This window comes from Gobius niger, assembly GCF_951799975.1.
Source record: "Gobius niger genome assembly, chromosome: 1".
Lineage (NCBI taxonomy): Eukaryota > Metazoa > Chordata > Actinopteri > Gobiiformes > Gobiidae > Gobius > Gobius niger.
Genome location: NC_136852.1, coordinates 37,948,500 through 37,966,136, shown reverse-complemented (window position 1 = coordinate 37,966,136; position 17,637 = coordinate 37,948,500).

Sequence of the window (17,637 nt, the reverse complement as noted above, 5' to 3'; positions counted from 1 at the left end):
CCTGGGAGCTTTACCTGCCCTCAGGACCTCCTTCAGACGAGAATATACAGAAACTAAAAAACTCAGAAGGTGAAAAGAGGAGCCTGGAGGAGAGCCACATGAAGGAGATCCCACACCTTTTATGGCAGCTGTCAGTGACTGAGCCTGTTCTGAGACTCACCTGAGAGTGTGCAGTCTGCAGGGGGCGCTCTTCAGTCCCTCACACAGCAGCTCTGCTCCTGAGTCCTGGAGGTAGTTGTGACTGAGGTCCAGATCAGTCAGACTGGAGGAGCTGAGCAGCGAGGCCAGAGGAGCACAGATGTGACGGGACAGGTTACAGTTGGTCAGGCTGAGGAGGGAGAAGAAGACAAATATTATTAAGATCAACTAGCAGGTTTCTCTTAGCCTGGCTAACGCCAGACTAAAATCACAAGTGATATTTAGTCTGGGGACCACCAATTCATTTTCTCGTAGGAGAGGTGTGGTTTACGGGGCGCTACGAATGTCTCTCATGCGTCTGCACGAGGCCACAGCCAATCGTATCATCGTATCCGATGACTTATGACGTACCCGCTGTAAACTTTCAAGCTAAACTATTTAGAACACGGCCTAAAGCTCGATCGAAAAATAGCGTTGCATCTGCTGCTGTCACGTTTGATTCGTAAATAAACTTGTTTTTTTTTAAATCTGTAAATAAACATCTTGCCGTCCCTCCTCGCTCTGTGATTGGTTCCCAAATCCACGCAAAATTTGGGCCATGGTCCCCAGGCTGTTGTGCAGTTCCAAATGATTCGAGTGCACACAGCAGCCTGGCGTTAGCCAGGTTAGGTTTCTCTCACATCTTAGTGCTTTTGATAGTGTTTGTCAACATCATTGTAGGCAAGGCAAGTTTATTTATACAGTACAATTGGTACATAAGGAATTCAAAGTGCTTCAGAGTAGGGCCCGACCGATAATGATTTTTGGGGTCCGATACCGATATGAAGGGGGTTGGCATGGTCGATAGCCGATTTATAGGCCGATATTTTAAGCAATTTCATTTGATGTATTTTTTTTTATATCTCCCAAATAGCCTCTAATTAAACACTTATTAATATAGTAAAGGTTTCAAGAAATATATCTAATGAAGGTCGACCGATAATGTGTTTTTCAAATTTTATCTGCACCACTGAAATTATTCACAAACGTCTACAACATGAAATGTATAAAAAAGGTGAACAAACTTGTAACTGATTTTCCCCGTAATATTTCTTCTTCCGGGGGGGGGGCTAAGTTGTGAGAAGGTTCCAGTTCCGGAGATATCGGAATGTTTATTGACCAATCTCGGCCAATAGCTGATATTGTAAAATATCGAATGTCCAATATATCGGTCGGTTACATTACATTAGTTAAGTAAAAAGTCCCAAACGACAGACCAGATCTGTACCATGTCCTACCATTTTTAGATCATAGAGAAGATTTTTGTGTTACCTAAGCTTCTTATGCTCCAAACTCTGAAGGCTGTACATCTGCAATGTGGCAGTATGGGGATGCATTTTATTTATTACATTTTTGACCGGTGACCGAGTTTTTATTCTTTTCACATTTTTATTTGCTTTGATTAAATCCAATTATTATGCAAAGATCTTTTTTTGGGGGGGGTTCTTGCTAAAATAGACGATTAAATGATTATTTAAGCAAATTGACTTTTACATGTTTACCTTTTAATTGTTTACAGTTTTTCTGAAATGAGCACTTTTGATTTAGTAAAAGACACATTTTTCGACCCCTTTGACTTCTGTGAATTTCTTTTTTTGGACCTTTTAATTAAAGTTTGAGAACCTCAACTTTATACAGTACACTAAATACTGATTTTAATATCATGAGAGGGCATACTTTTTACTCATGGCTTCATCACACATTACATTTGCCAATGCAAGTGAACCCAGTTAATTGTAACACCCATAAAGACCCAGAGAACCTCAGCCGTCTGTTCTGAGAGAAACTTATGCAGAGAAGTGCATTATGGGACCAACTCCTATTTCTCAGTGTACAGATAAGTACACTTATCTTACGTACTTGTTTTTGGGTGGTTTCCATTGAAAGGATTTCACATGTTTTTGGGACTTCTGTTCTCACCGTACTCCTCTGTGACTCCTACGTGAGTTTTGTCGTTTCATTATCCAAATCTGTTAAGGGCTGTCCGTTCCCTGTATGAGCAGCAGGAGCTTGGTTCGCATTGCCGGTAGTAAGTCAGACCTGTTCCCGGTGCGTGTTGGTCTCCGCCAGGGCTGCCCTTTGTCACCGGTTCTGTTCATTACTTTTATGGACAGAATTTCTAGTCGCAGCCAGGGGCCGGAGGGTGTCCGGTTTGGGAACCTCAGAGTCTCATCTCTGCTGTTTGCAGATGATGTTGTTCTGTTGGCTTCATCAAACCAGGACCTTCAGCTGCTCTGGGGCGGTTTGCAGCCGAGTGTGTAGCGGCCGGGATGAGGATCAACACCTCCAAATCCGAGGCCATGGTTCTCCACCGGAAAAAGGTGGTTTCCCCTCTTCAGGTCGTGGGGAGTCCTTACCTCAAGTGGAGGAGTTCAAGTATCTCGGGGTCTTGTTCTCAGTGAGGGACGGATGGAGCGTGAGATGGACAGACGGATCGGTGCGGCGTCAGCAGTGATGCGGTCGCTGTATCGGTCTGTCGTGGTGAAGAGGGAGCTGAGTCGGGGCAAAGCTCTCGATTTACCGATCGATCTACGTTCCCACCCTCACCTATGGTCATGAGATTTGGGTAATGACTGAAAGGACAAGATCGCGAATACAGGCGGCCGAAAATGAGTTTCCTTCGCAGGGTGGCTGGGCGCACCCTTTGAGATCGGGTGAGGAGCTCAGTTACCCGGGAGGAGCACGGAGTAGAGTCGCTGCTCCTTCACGTCGAAAGGAGCCAGCTGAGGTGGCTCGGGCATCTGTTCCGGATGCCTCCTGGTCGCCTCCCGCGGGAGGTGTTCCAGGCATGTCCTAGTGGGACAAGGCCTCGTGGAAGACCCAGGACACGCTGGTGGGACTATGTCTCCGAGCTGGCCTGGTGTCGCCTCGGGGTCCCCCCAGAACAGCTGGAGGAGGTGTGTGTGGATCGGGAAGTTTGGGCATCTCTGCTGAGACTGCTGCCCCCGCGACCCGGCCCCGGATAAAGCGGAAGAAAATGGATGGATGGATGGATTATCCAAATCTATAGAGTGATCATTTGTGGTTTTGTGGAGATTTATTTATGTTTTTTGAGCCATGGTCACGAGTGGAACCTCCTCAACGGAGCACGCATTTTAAGGTTGCTTAATAACTTTAAAAATGATCCAACAAATTGTAAGCTAAAAGATTGATGCAGTGAGTGCTGTGGGGTGCTAGCTTAAATTTAACTTTCAACCGAACAACAGCCCACCCAAACAAAGGGTGAAAAAGTCTTTTAGGAGATCTAAGCCACAGAGAAGGCTTCTTACAAGATCCTGCAGCTCCGCTAAGTGACAATGACATCGTGTTTGAGAGCACGTCACCTGAATGTAAGTCAGCAAACACGCACGCATGATTTGTTTGTCTAGTTTTGTGACGTCAACAGCAGAGCTGGCTGTTAACATGCGACAATCGCCCTGTGTTTTGTAGCTCGCATTGTTTGTGTAAAACAACCCTAATGGACTCCCGTTTCAGTGATTATGACTTAGAGATTTTTCACTTTGATGATTGAATAGCCGCTTCAAAACTCGTCTGAATCACTGATCCTCACCAAAGCTTATTGTGGAATGGACTCACGTGGCTTTGATGGAGGCTTTGACGACTGGAAGCAGGTTCAGGAGAGCGGTCTCTGAGGCGCCGTACTTCCTCAGGTTAAACTGTTCCAGGTCAGAGTCTGAGGACAGCAGGAGGTAGGACATGGCGGACCAATCAGCAGGAGACGTAAATGAGACTCGACCTCCAGTCCACATGTGCTTCTGGATTCTCTTCACCAGACTGCGGTCGTTCAGCTCGTTCAGACAGTGCAGCAGGTTCAGGCTCCTCTCTGCAGATACACCCTCTTCACCCAGTCGCTCGTGGATGTACTTTACTGTGTCCTCAGTGCTTTGTGATCTCCGTCCTGTGTGCGTCAGCAGACCCTTCAGAAGTTTGTTGTTGGTCGGCAGAGAGAGCCCCACGAGGAAGCGCAGGAACAGGTCCAGGTGTCCGTTTGGACTCTGTAAGGCCTGGTCCACAGCAGAGCGGAAGAAGATCTCCTCTGAGGTTGGGTCAAAGATGCCTGGTGTGGACAGCAGGTTTTCTCCAGAGCTGTAGAAGGTCTGGTGAACGTGAAGCGCAGCCAGAAACTCCTGCACACTCAGATGGGCAAAGCAGTAGACCTTGTCCTGGTACAGACCTTGCTCCTCTCTGAAGACCTCAGTGAACACCCCCGAGTACACTGAGGTGGCTGCAACGTCCAGCCCACACTCGATGAGGTCCCAGTCGTAGAAGATCAGGTTTCCTTTCTGCAGCTGCTCAAAGGCCAGTTTTCCCAGAGACCGCACCATCTCCCTGGTCTCCTGGGTCCAGTGAAGGTCAACAACAGTTCCCTCATGATACTTGACGTTCTTGACTTTGGCCTGGACCACCAGGAAGTGGACGTACATCTGGGTGAGGGTGTAGGGCATGTCGTCTGTGTCGCCGCTCTCCATCAGATGGCGCAGCACTATGGAGATGATCCAGCAGAAGACTGGGATGTGGCACATGATGAAGACGCTTCGGGACGTCTTGATGTGGGAGATGACGGCTGTGGCCTGCTGCTCGTCCATGAACCTCTTCCTGAAGTACTGCTCCTTCTGTGGGTCGCTGAACCCTCGCACCTCTGTCACCATGGCGACGCACTCAGCAGGGATCTGATTGGCCGCCGCGGGGCGTGTGGTTATCCAGAGGCGAGCAGAGGGAAGCAGGCTCCCCCTGATGAGGTTCACCAGCAGCACCTCCACTGAGGCGCTCTCTGTGGGCTCCGTCAGGACCCGGGTCCGTCTGAAGTTCAGAGGAGGTCTGCACTCGTCCAGACCGTCCAAGATGAAGAGCAGCTGCAGGTCTTCATAGCTGGGGAGACCTTTGGTTTGACTGAAGAAGTGATGGACCAGTCCTTCCAGGCTGTACTCTGTGTCTCGGAGCACATTGAGCTCTCTGAAGGTGAAGGGGAGCAGCAGCTGGACGTCCTGGTGGGCTCTGCCTTCAGCCCAGTCCAGACTGAACCTCTGAGTCAGCACCGTCTTCCCCACGCCGGCCACACCCTTGGTCAGCACTGCTCTGATTGGACCTTCTGAATGAGGGCGTTGTTTAAACATGTCTTCACACTTGATGGCGGTTTCCTCTTGGCCTGGTTTCCTGGACATGGTCTCGATGTGTCTGACCTCATGTTCCTGGTTGACGCCTGAGGCTCCGCCCTCTGTGATGTAGAGCTCAGTATAGATCTGCTGCAGGGGGGATGGGTTTCCTGCTGTAGCCACGCCCTCAAACACCTGGCTGAACCTCTGCTGCAGGTATGCCTTCAGTTCACTCTGACAGGCTGGTACTGTAGAGGGAGGAGGTCTGCGCAGCTCAGGCCTGGGCTGAGCGGACACACAGTTCTTCTTGTTGGACAAACGCTCCGCCAGGGTCTCCTGCTTCATCCTCCTGAGAAAGTCCAGGGTGATGTTCAGCACAGCATCTTTGCTCCTCTGCTCTTCCTCACTCTCCAAACACTCAGGAAAATCGGAGATCAGGAACCTGTGGAAATTCTCCAGCTCCTGCTTCACAAAAGCAACAATCCACTCCTCCAGCAGCTGGAAAACAAACACACCATTAGACAAAGAGGCAAAAAAGAGCAGTAGACGTAGGGCTGTGGTCGGAAAGAGTTTCAGACCATGAAGATGAGGTCCAGGGGAACAGAGGGGTCTTCTCTCGTCTCCTCTGGACTCTGCTCCTCTCTGTGGACAGGAAAAAATGGAAACTAAACCTGGACTCAAACAGCAATTCTGGTGGCTGACTATTCCATTTATGTCTTGTTTCCACGTGCACAGCTAAACTCTACACAGGTTGGTTCATGGCCACTCTACTTAGTACTTATGGTGTTTCTATTACAAGTGGTACTCTGTAATTGTGGACAGTCTCCCGGGGAAATGCAACCCAACGCTTAACCTGTTAACCTGTTACCAGCCGTCTCCCCTGATCAGGGTTGGGTTAGTTAACCCTAATCATATCCTGATTAGGGTTAAGAATGGCAAATGTAATGCAAGTTGTGTTTCCCTCACACAGATCTCACACATATTTTTTAAAAACTAGAAGGTCTTGGCTTTCAAATGAGGTATCACACTGGCACATAGGCTGTAAGCTCTCCAGTCATTATGCTTTACGCATACATTTGCCATTCTTAACCCTAATCATATCCTGATTAGGGGTAACTAATCCTAACCCTGCGGGACGGCAGGTAACAGGTTCACTCCCTGACTTTAACTGCATATGACAGGTTTCAATGCTTTTAGAAATATGACTTACTTAGATGGATAACATCAGTTGCAAGTTCTTCAGTTGAATAGTTATCATTTTATTTCAGAGAGAAGAAATGTTGGGCAGAAAAGTTATCTTTATTTACATTTTTAAGCTACTGACAGGAAGTGTCATAGAAGAAGGTAGCATTCCATAGCAGTTTAACTAATTTTCCATTGACTTAACATGGTTGTACCGCAACAGTTCAACATTGTTTACCTTCTTCTATGTCACTTCCTGCCGGTGTCCAATAAAGAAGTGAAACTATTCACCTTATTCCGGAGGCTCGCGTGGGCGCCGCCATGAATTGTGCCCGCCCCTTTTCTCCTATGTGTTAACATGGGGCTGGAGAAGTCCACATAAAATCAGTTACTACACGAAAACAAAGCCGTTTTCAGGACGCACAGAGAAACGCTGCAGTGTCGACATGTCGGTGCAAATGAACATTGGCCGTTTTACACAAATCAATCGACTAAACATCAGATTTGAGCGGAGAATATTTTCCCTCGTTCTCTGTTTAAATGAACGGGCTTCGCACTCGACCGGAAGTGTCTGTACAACGGAAGTGCAGAGACAACGCAAAAAGTGGCAAAAGTGGGCGGGGCGGAATAAGGTGAATAAACATCACAAAAATTGAGTTTGTATGTTCTCCCCGTGTCTGCGTAGCTTCCCTCTGGTTTCCCCTACAACTAAAAACGTGTACAATAGATCAAAATAAATGAGTAAGTGGTCTGAGGGGACAATGGCACAGCCTCAATTCCACCCATCTACCCCAGGGGCAGGATAGCTGAGTATTGCATTAATTAACAATGACAACAGAGTGGTGCTTGTCCAACACAAGTGTAAGCCATTAAGTGTTAAAGGTGTTGTTCAACTACCACAATGGGGAAAATATGAGCTTGAAGGACAGCAAGCTTTATATGTTTTTTATATTGTGAATGGACTCTGAAGTAAGAATGCTCACTGGCCACTGTATAAACCTGCTGTCAGTTTGCCTCTGGTACTACAGATGAAAATTAGCTTGTAGCTATCTTTACATTCCCTGTCAAATAAATAAATACATAAATAAACAGTACAGCATCATTGCATGTATGCAGTGCAAAGTGAATTGCAACTGTGGACTAAAAACTTGCCCAGAGATGCAGGCACTGCCCTTCATAAAAAACACTCTGAGATAGTTTTCATTTGCCCAGCATTAGAAATGCTGTGACACCAGTAATGGTTAGTTGACATACTTTGCTGAGCTTTAGTGCGTCTCGCCTGAAAATACATTTGTTCATGCGTTAAATGTAAAAAGTAAAAGTAAGAATGACTTCATGCATGAATTAATTAAGTAACTACTGTAATTAATTCATGAACAAAATCTTGTTAATATATCATGATCTTAAAATCATGATGAATTCACACAAAAATTTAACAAAAACAATAACTTATCATATTTATGAAGTTTATGCATGAGTATCATGATTTTTTTTTATTGTTTGCAAGATATACCTTAATATACCACTTATTTCGGTAATTAACTCATCATTAGCTAATCCTTAGTTCATTCATAAAATCATGACGATTGCGTCCCCTATACAAAAGTGATGCACTTTTATGCTTTGGACAAATTTGTGCAAGAGTAAAATAAAAAAAGCTATATTTTAACATATTTACATCATGAATAAGTCTTAGTAGACGTTTTTAAAAAGTTAAGATAAGATAAGATGATAAGATGAGATGATACTTTATTGATCTCACAGATGGAGAAATTGCATTCGATGAGAGAGCATCCGGCAGCAGCACCCATTCAGTGCACACCACTCTTTTTTTTTTTTTTCTTTGGTGAAAGATGGTTGTGTCGCGGCCGCCATCTTCACTGTTTTGGTCACAGGAGGAGCACTGGTTGATGGGAAATCCGTAGACGATGACCACGGCGGTGGAGCTCTTGCGCTTGGCCACGATGTTCTTGGCCACACAGGTGTAGTTGGCCGTGCCTAATGCAAGCATTAGGCTTTATGTTTATGAAGAGAAATTTAATGGACCACAAAACATTAACTTAATTTGAGCCAATAATGCATTGTGCATAATTATAATGTCTATGATGTTTGTGTTTGTTTTGTCCTTGATTATAGTCCAAAGCATAAAAGTGCATCACTTTAGTGTATAGAGCTCCACAGTCTCGCCTCCTCTCCGGTCCGGAAGTAAAATCCCCCTTGCTTTGACCGTATTGATTTGGAATAAAGTCTTTAACTCCGTAACTCCGTCAGCTTGGGCTGAATCCAGCTCTGTGGTTATAAAGCGACCGCAAAGTCAGATGCAGGTGAAAAAAGCACGTTTGAGATCCATCTAGTTTAACTGCGAGCCTTCGTCCTAGAACTACATTACCCAGGATGCTCGGGAGTCCCATGATCTACTATGAGGCTTTTGATTGGTGGAGCTTCACGTTCCCACACGTATTTATTAATTGTGATGTAGAAACATATTATAAATAATTTATTAAAACATAATGCAGGCAGATAGTTGACGTTTTATCCATATCTAACACTGAGAGTACGAAAAACGTCAAAAAAATGTTCCCAACGATCCAATTAAACGAACCACCATCATTTTTATTCCAATGAGCAGGATTCAGATTGTTTAATAGTGAAATAATATAGAACTTGTGTCTGCAAAGTAAAAGAAACTCGCCGTGTTTGCTGAAAACCTGGTTGCCTTGACCAGTGGGCGCGATGTGGCAATGGTTCTTGGGATACGGAGTTTCTATAGTCAGGAAGTGAATGATGTCACAGCCTTGTACCTTTGCCTTTTCTTCAACATGTCGTCTTCTTTTTGGATTGAAATGAAACATTTTATGGTCACGAATTGCTACATAGCTGATTAGCTTTTGCGGTGACGTTAAACTCTTAATATTTGAATTTTTGGAAAATCGACGGTCGTGTAGACACAGATTTTTTGCTTCCGGAGCAACAGGACCGCGATTCTGATTAGCTGGTGGGGGCTAACAGGCGTGTCTTATCTGGGTGAATACTGGATTCTGATTGGCTGGTGCATTATTTTGGTATAACCGCACACGTAGTCCGGTAGTTAAATCACTGGGATATCACTCCGCTGTGGCGTCGCCATAGCAACGCATCACACAGCTGAATCAGATAAAGGCGTAATTAGTGACTGACAGGAACGTATGAGATGGATTTTGTGTTAATTTTAACGTTTTTGGCCAAAACAAAAGGTTTGCTAAATGTTTGTAGAGGAGAGTGAGCAGCTAGGTTAGCTACTGTTAATAACATATGAGCTTTACATTTCTATTGGAAACGGTTAAGGCTATTCATCATTTTCAGGCGTACATAAAATGATCCTGCATTGAAGCATATTTGTCTGGATTAGTAAAGTCAAACATAAAAGTTTGAGTTGGGGGGGCCCAGGTGTGAGCGACTCCACCGCAGCTATTTCCATAAACAGTTGAGCTGGTTGAGCTAGCTAGCTAGCTTCAGGTTAAACCTTGTAAAAGTGAAATAACTCCTGCCCACGAGTGCCGCACATCGGTGTTTACTTCCAGGGAAAAGTGTTTCCGGGTTAGTCCTGTTGTGTTGTGATTCTGTGCTGATGTTGTGTCGTTGAGCCTGACTGAGATCCTCGTAATAGCTGCGGAGAATGACTCGCTCTGAGACCAGCCTTCAGTGACCGGCTAATAACCCACACAAAATAGTCCCGTAGTCTGGCATATTTAGTGAGTTTAGTAAATGAAACAAACATTTATTATAAATGTTACGTTTGTGGGACCCTGGTATGAGCGGATTAAACAACGAGGAGCCGTGCATTAGATAGGGGATAATGTATAGAACGCTGGTCATTATCAGGAAAATAATTAGCGACAGGGTGAACCGGTCTTGTTTCGCCCTGAAGGTACTTATTTTCTCGATAATGACCAGCGTTCTATACATTATCCCGCTTATTGTTCGTCCATTCGCCAAGTCACGTCAGAGGTGGGAGAGGAGTCTAACCAGGTAGAGCACGGCCTACCACTGAATGGCTGTGCAGGGGCGCATGAAGCCATCCCACTACATTCTCAAATTACGGTATTAAAGCACATTAATAGAAAGTTGAGAGGAAGGAAAAAGTGTAAAAGAAAAGGGTGCACAAGCCGCAGGGATGAGCACAGTCTGGAGAGGACTGTCAGGAAAAGCAAAGAGCAAATGTTGCATCTCAGACAAGCTTCATGGAGATGCTGACTTCATTTTCCAGCAGGACCTGACACCTGCCCACACTGCCTAAAGTACCAAAACCTGGTTAAATGACCATCAGATTACGGTGCGTGATTGGCCAGCAAACTCGCCTGACCTGAACCCCAGAGAATGTATGGCGTATTTCCAAAAGAAAGATGAGAGACATGAGACTGAACAATACAGAGGAGCTTCAGGAGCTACTGAAGCATCCTGGTCTTCCATAACACCTCAGCAGAACCACAGGCTGAGAGCATCCATGCCACACAACTGCATTAAGGCAGTCATTCAAGCAAAAGGGCCCAAACTAAGTACTAAGTATATGCATGATTATAGTTTTCAGAAGACCCATATTTCTCTGTTTAAAATAATTTTGTTTATTGATTTCATATAATATCCTAATTTCCTTTGGTTTGGGGGTTTTCTAAAGCTGTAAGCCGTAATTTTCTAAATTAAAACAAATAAAGGCTTAACATATGTCGCTTTGCGTGCCATGAGTCTATATCTTATATTAGTTTCACATTCTCAGTTGTATTACAGAAATGACTGAACTTTTTCACAATATTCTCATTTTCCGAGTTTCACCTGTATACCAACGACATGATCCAACAAGGAGAACAAGACACACATAAGCAACAAACACATATGTGTGGGGATAACGAAGAATGGACATAGAAAGAAACGATTGAAAAAAGGCCACTCCTCAAAATTCTTTATATTCCATCATTGGTGTGTTTTTGTTATATTCATCATTGTTTATTTTCTTGTATTTTTTTTATTTTTATTTTTTTTAAAGTACATTAATACTGAGCCAGCCCTTTAGATTTGCATTAAGTGTAATTCATACAATCGACCACAAGGGGGAGGTACCTTCACGTGAACTGCGGGCGCCTGCGTGGAATAAACAGAAGCTCTGCTACTGTCAAACGGCAGACAACATCTCGCACAACATTTACAGTTTTTGTCATGTTGTGTTCGCAGATTATAAAACCTTGGAAAGTCACACTCTGAGTTCATTCTTCATCAAGTGTGCAACATATGCAAGGTACACATAGGCAACGTATTCATGTGCAACATATGCAAATGCGACACATACATGTGCGACATGTACATATGTGACAACACTTAGCAACATAACTTATTTTTGAAACAAATGGAGCCCCAAAAATTTGGGCACTCTGTTACATGACTAAGTTTCTTTTGAATCGCATTGAAGGACTTAAAAGAAAAAAGAACTCAAGAGGGTTTTTGCCACTCAATGAGAATCTTCATAAAATGTTAAGGTGTTCTGTTAAATCAAATTTTTCTTTACTCATTTATTTATTTAAGTTTGTTGAGTCTTAAAAGAATCTGTTCTTACCCGAGCTGACGCGGCGGAGGCTCATCTGAGAAGTTTATTAATCCTCCTTTGGACTGATCACTTTTCAGCGACTCACAGTCAGGAACAGAACCAGATCCCGGCTCCATGGCGTCCTGCTGACAGAGGAGAGTTCAGACTTAAAGGTCCTACATCAGGCAAAATCGACTATTTGGAGCTTTTAGCCATGTTGTTTTGCTATTTCCTCATCAAAAACACCCCCCGAGTGGTTTGTGGCTTCATTCACATAGTGAATGCGACTAAAATCACAAGTAATATTTAGTCTGGGGACCACCAATTCATTTTCTCGTAGGAGAGGTGTGGTTTACGATTGTCCATAGTCGTTTATTGGGCACTATCATGCGTCTGCACGAGGCCACAGCCAATCGTATCATCGTATCCGATGACGTATGACGTACCCGCTCTAAACTTTCAAGCTAAACTATTTAGAACATGGCCTAAAGCTTAATCGAAGAATAGAAAATACCAGAAAATACTTATATTTCTCACAAAAAAATAGTGCTCCATAGTTGTAGAGGTACAATATATTATATAAATGCACATAGTTTACTTTGGGATGGCTAAAATAGCAGATACAGATCCTTTAAGGACCTGAACAGACTTGTACTGGTAGCTACAGAAATGTGTCAAAGTGTCAACGCCCTCTGGGGGAGAAGTCACTGCCTTATAAATGCCATCTGAAGAGAGCGCCAAGCGAAGTGGAGGAGCTGAGGGGGAGGGGCTCATGTCAATCTGCGGCTCGGTGCAAAACAACTGGAAAACTCTATTGTACTACCACTGCCACGCTATTGACATGCTTTTGTTTTGTACCGCCTCTCCTCTGCCCCATCCCGTCAGACCTGGGAAGCTCAGCAGGAAGGGCCTGGTCGGTAGACTGTTTGGTAACACCAGGAAGCCTGGCAAATGTAGTGAGTGGTGGTGGTCAGAGGGGCCAATGGCATAGACTGGTTGCCTCACTTCTGTCAGTCTACCCCAGGGCAGCTGTGGCTACAATGGTAGCTTACCACCACCAAGTATGGAGTGAATGAATAATGCAATGTAAAGCAGGGTTGCCAGGTCTGGGCGGAAAACCCACGGACATATGGCGCAGCTAGAATTTTCAATATTGTCTACTAGTTTAATTGTGCTCCTGCGATGATGAGAAACCGCCCCCACTCCCCTCCCTTATTGAAAAAGCAGCTTACAGAGCCTTGGATTTGCCTTCGAAATAGTGATTTTGATCAATTCAACATTGATAACAGCAAGGCAAAAAAACGCGGACAGTTTTTTTCACCCGCGGAATGGCTTTAAAAAACGCCCAATTAACTAGCAACCCTAATGTAAAGTGTCTTTGAGAAAAGCGAAAAGCGCTACATAGAACAAATGCATTATTATTATTATATATTTTTTTTATTAATAAACACAACACAATACCACCTTGTTGTGTTGTTGATTGCACAAATAGAAGTACCAACAATTCTGGACTTAAATTTTATAAGTTTTCAGAAGAAAAGACAAGGCTTGTGTCTGATATGCAATGCAACAACCAAGCCGCGTGACCCTACTTTTCTGTTTTTTGTAGAAACGAGATTGCTTGCTGGGACGCTGACATCAGCGCAGCAGTGACGGTTGAGCTGAAGTGGAAGCATAAACGCGCCACTCGCTCACAAAGTAATTCAAAGAGCTTTTCAGAAGAGATGTTCTCCCAGAGCCAACAGCCAGACGTTCCTAACATCATGCTTCAAAGGGAGTCCTGCTTTCACTGCTCATTTCCTGGTTTCTTGTTCTGACTTTATAGATTTTAACTCATCGGTAGATTCCCTTTCAGCCCCTGTGTCATACAGACCGACATAAGGAGGCTGCAGCGATCCTACGACCACAGTCTAAGTCAGGAGCTAATGGTATCTCAATAAAATGAAATGAAATAAATCTCTCCCCCAGAGTCTGCAAACAAACTCACACTTTTGAATTCTGATATAGCATTTAAGGAGCTATACCTGATTTTACACCTAGAAATGGAATTTGATCCTCCTTTAGTATATTATAAACTCAAATGCTTGTAAGGAAAACAGCGTGCATCAAATTCTAAAACATCAATTTCATGAACTTTCAGGATATTTTTGCAGCATTTTTGTGAACGTGACCCTGAAAAGTGACCCTGCAAGTTGTGAAATTTGCCTATAAACTTCACTCCTGTTCTGTCATCTCTTCACTGGTCACCTGTTTCCTTTAGATTCGACTTCAAAAATTGTATTGCTTGTTTTTAAATCCATCCATAGACTGGCACCGCCTTATTTATCTGAATTGTTGTCTCTCCCCCGGTCAGAGCTCTGCGATCCTCGGGCCAATGTTTGCTGGATCGTCCAAGATTTCATCTAAAAAGTAAAGGAGATAAAGCTTTTGCAGTAGCAGGCACTAAACCGTGGAACTCCCTCCCTCTGAACATTAGGCAGGCTACTTCAGTCGAGAGCTTCAAAACTTTGTTAAAGACTCATCTTTTTGCACACGAGATGAGCTGAGCATTTTTCAGATTGAGATTTTTACTGTTTAATTTTTTACTTTTCTTGTTGTGTTATATTGTTGTGTTTTTTTTTTGTAGTTTGTACAGTTTTTGTAGTCTGTACAGCACTTTGGGGCAGTGATGACTGATTTTGTAAATGTGCTTTATAAATAAACTTGACCTTGAGCTGGTAAAGAATTTGGATGCTACAAAGACATTAGGAAAGTTACGAATGAGTTTGGACACAACAAACATTTAATTTAGTGGCTTCCCCTTTCATTGTTTGCAATGAAAAAAAAAATAGATATAGGGCCTTTAAACCCCTTAACTCCCACCTGAACCGAGCACATTTTCTCCAGTTTGGCTTTACCCCAGTCCAAAAGCTTCTGGAAAAAAGCTGTGAAAAAGCAACAAAACTGAGACGAAAACAATGATGGAAATCTGACAAAAAAGTGAGAAAACATTGACAAAAAAGTGACGAAAAATGGATGAAAAAGTGGCAAAAATGTCACAAGAAATTGACAAAAAATGGACGAAAAAATGACAAAAATGTGACAAAAAAAAGACAAAAAAAAAGACAAAAATGTGAGAAAAAAGTTACAAAACGAGTTGAATACCCAACAAAAAAATGATGGAAAAAAAATCTGTTGACGTGAGGAAAAAGATCCTCTCGATTCAGGCGGGAGTTTCGAGGTTAATAAAGACTGCCCGACTGATCAAACGTCTACTGCGAAAATTAAATCAGTCAAGAGATCAGAATTAGAAAATCTGTTGAAGTCACTCACCGAGGCAGAGTCAGAGCCCAAGTCTGTGTGGAGTCTAAAGTTTAGTCTGCCTCTGCTCTGAGGTAGCCCAGCCTTAACCCCGCCTCTCTGCTCTCATGACGCACTACAAAGCAGGCTAAACCTGTTTAAATATCATCATCATATCTACTGACTTTAGTGACATCTCCATGGAGACGATCTGGAGATGTGCCCACTCTCAGCAAAGTATCAGTCACGTCTGTGGAGAGCTGAGTCACTCACAGCAAAAGGCTCATGTTAGTTTGTACATTTATGAGGCACTTTTCAATGAGGAAAATATCATACCATTTAAAATAAATGTTTGTATTTTAGTTATATTTATTGGGTAAAATTATACGCAGTGTGGCTTTGAAAACTCACTCACAGTGGCTAGTAACTTTCTTTTTTACTGAAGAAAGAGTAAAGAATATAAAGTTATGCCCTGATGACACTGTCACTGGGGCGACCTATAGGAGCAGTGGGCGACCGTAGTGCCACACCCGGGAACCATCTCCAGATGTGGAGCCAGGCTGATGGTCACAATCACCTGGCTGGAGGATTCACCTGCTGTACATGTGAAAAATGAGGAGTACCCAGAGGAAACCTATACAGACACAGGGAGAACATACCGCCTTTGCTCTGCCCAATCCCATCAGACCTCGGAAGCTAAGCAGGGAAGGGCCTGGTCGGTACTTGGATGGGAGACACCAGGTAACACAAGGAAGCCTGGTGAATGTAGTGAGTGAGTGAGTGGTTGGTGGTGGTCGGAGCGGCCGATGGAGCAGACTGGTTGCCTCGTTTCCGTCGGTCTACCCCAGGGCAGTTGTGGCTACAATAGTTGCTTACCACCACCGGGAATGGAGTGAAAGAATAATGCCATGTAAAGCGCCTTTAGTGTCCAGAAAAGCACTATATCAAAACGATGCATTATTACATTATTATTATATCATGTAAAAGGTGGGAATCGAACCCGGGACCTTCGAGCTGTGAAGCACAAACGGTAACCTTTATTCTAAGTGGGATGCCAAGATACTTCATTACAACATTACTCTATTAAGAAAAAAGCACTGAATGAATAACACTAATAAGTACAGTTTCTTCACAAAAGTACTGAAATATAACTGAGTACTGTACCCGCCTCTGAGTACACGGTCTACACCTCTTTTTCCTTTCTCTTTAGCAGGTCAGAGTCCAGGTCAGAGTCTGTGGACGGCTTTCTCACGTGAATGTGCTTTTGTGTTCACAGTTTGCTCTTTGAATGTGTCACTTTGTTTGCGACCAGATGTCAGTAGTACTCAGTTACATTTACTCAAGTCCAAGTATTTGAGTAACTTTTTGAAGAAATTGTGGAGTAGTTTGATCATACTACTGCAGACTGTAACCCAGTATAAATATCTTGGTGTCAATTTGGACCCACATGTTAGAATGATCAGTAATCGCATCAAGTTCACCCTCAGCAACTTCAGACACATCCGGCACCAAATGTCAATACAAGCAGCAAAAATGTACACGCACTCTATGGTATAACGGTCTCAATTTGAGCATAATATTCTGTTTTTTTATGTTTTGACGAGGAAAGATGTAGTTGGGCTTTTGACTCAGAGTATGTTACTTGTTTTGAGACATTTCTGACTCATTTCAATACATTTTGTCCTTATTTCAAGTAATTTTCTTTGCCAATGGGTAAAGAACATTGGTCTTATCTCATTGGGAGTTTTACTTTCTTATTTCAAGCGAGATTTACTTTAGAACTAGTCGTAAACGTACACCCCTCATGATTGCACACGTTCCGGGTCAGATCTGTAACAAAACTCAAAACCTTATCAGATAAGTCAGTGTGTGAGCAAAAGCGTATGTAGTCGAGACTGGGGCTTTCATGAGCGACCCACACATATGAAGCCTAGGCATTAATTCAACCTGGGAGACGATTTTCAGCATCACCTCCAGCCAATGATCGCTTCCGAGAGGCCACACCTCCACCTCAGCCATCAGCGTAAGAGCCGCACCTCCATCGCAGCCAATCATCGCCCTCGGTCCCGCTTTTAAGCCCCAGCAATCATGGTTTGTTCGCTTCCCAGCTGCGCTGCGACCCGCCTCCACCCCATCTCCGCCTCTTCCATCCACGGCTTCTACCTGCTGCAGCTTCACGGATCTTCCACACCACCACCAGTGTCCAGGCTCTGGGGGAAGACATCCCTAACTACAAGCTGTTTATCCTTACTGACTTTCATACATTGATGTTACCGCCGGGGTCTGATCGCCAAAACTAATGTTTGAGCTATTTTGTACTTTTGTTTATTTTAGGCTTAAGTTAAGTTATAG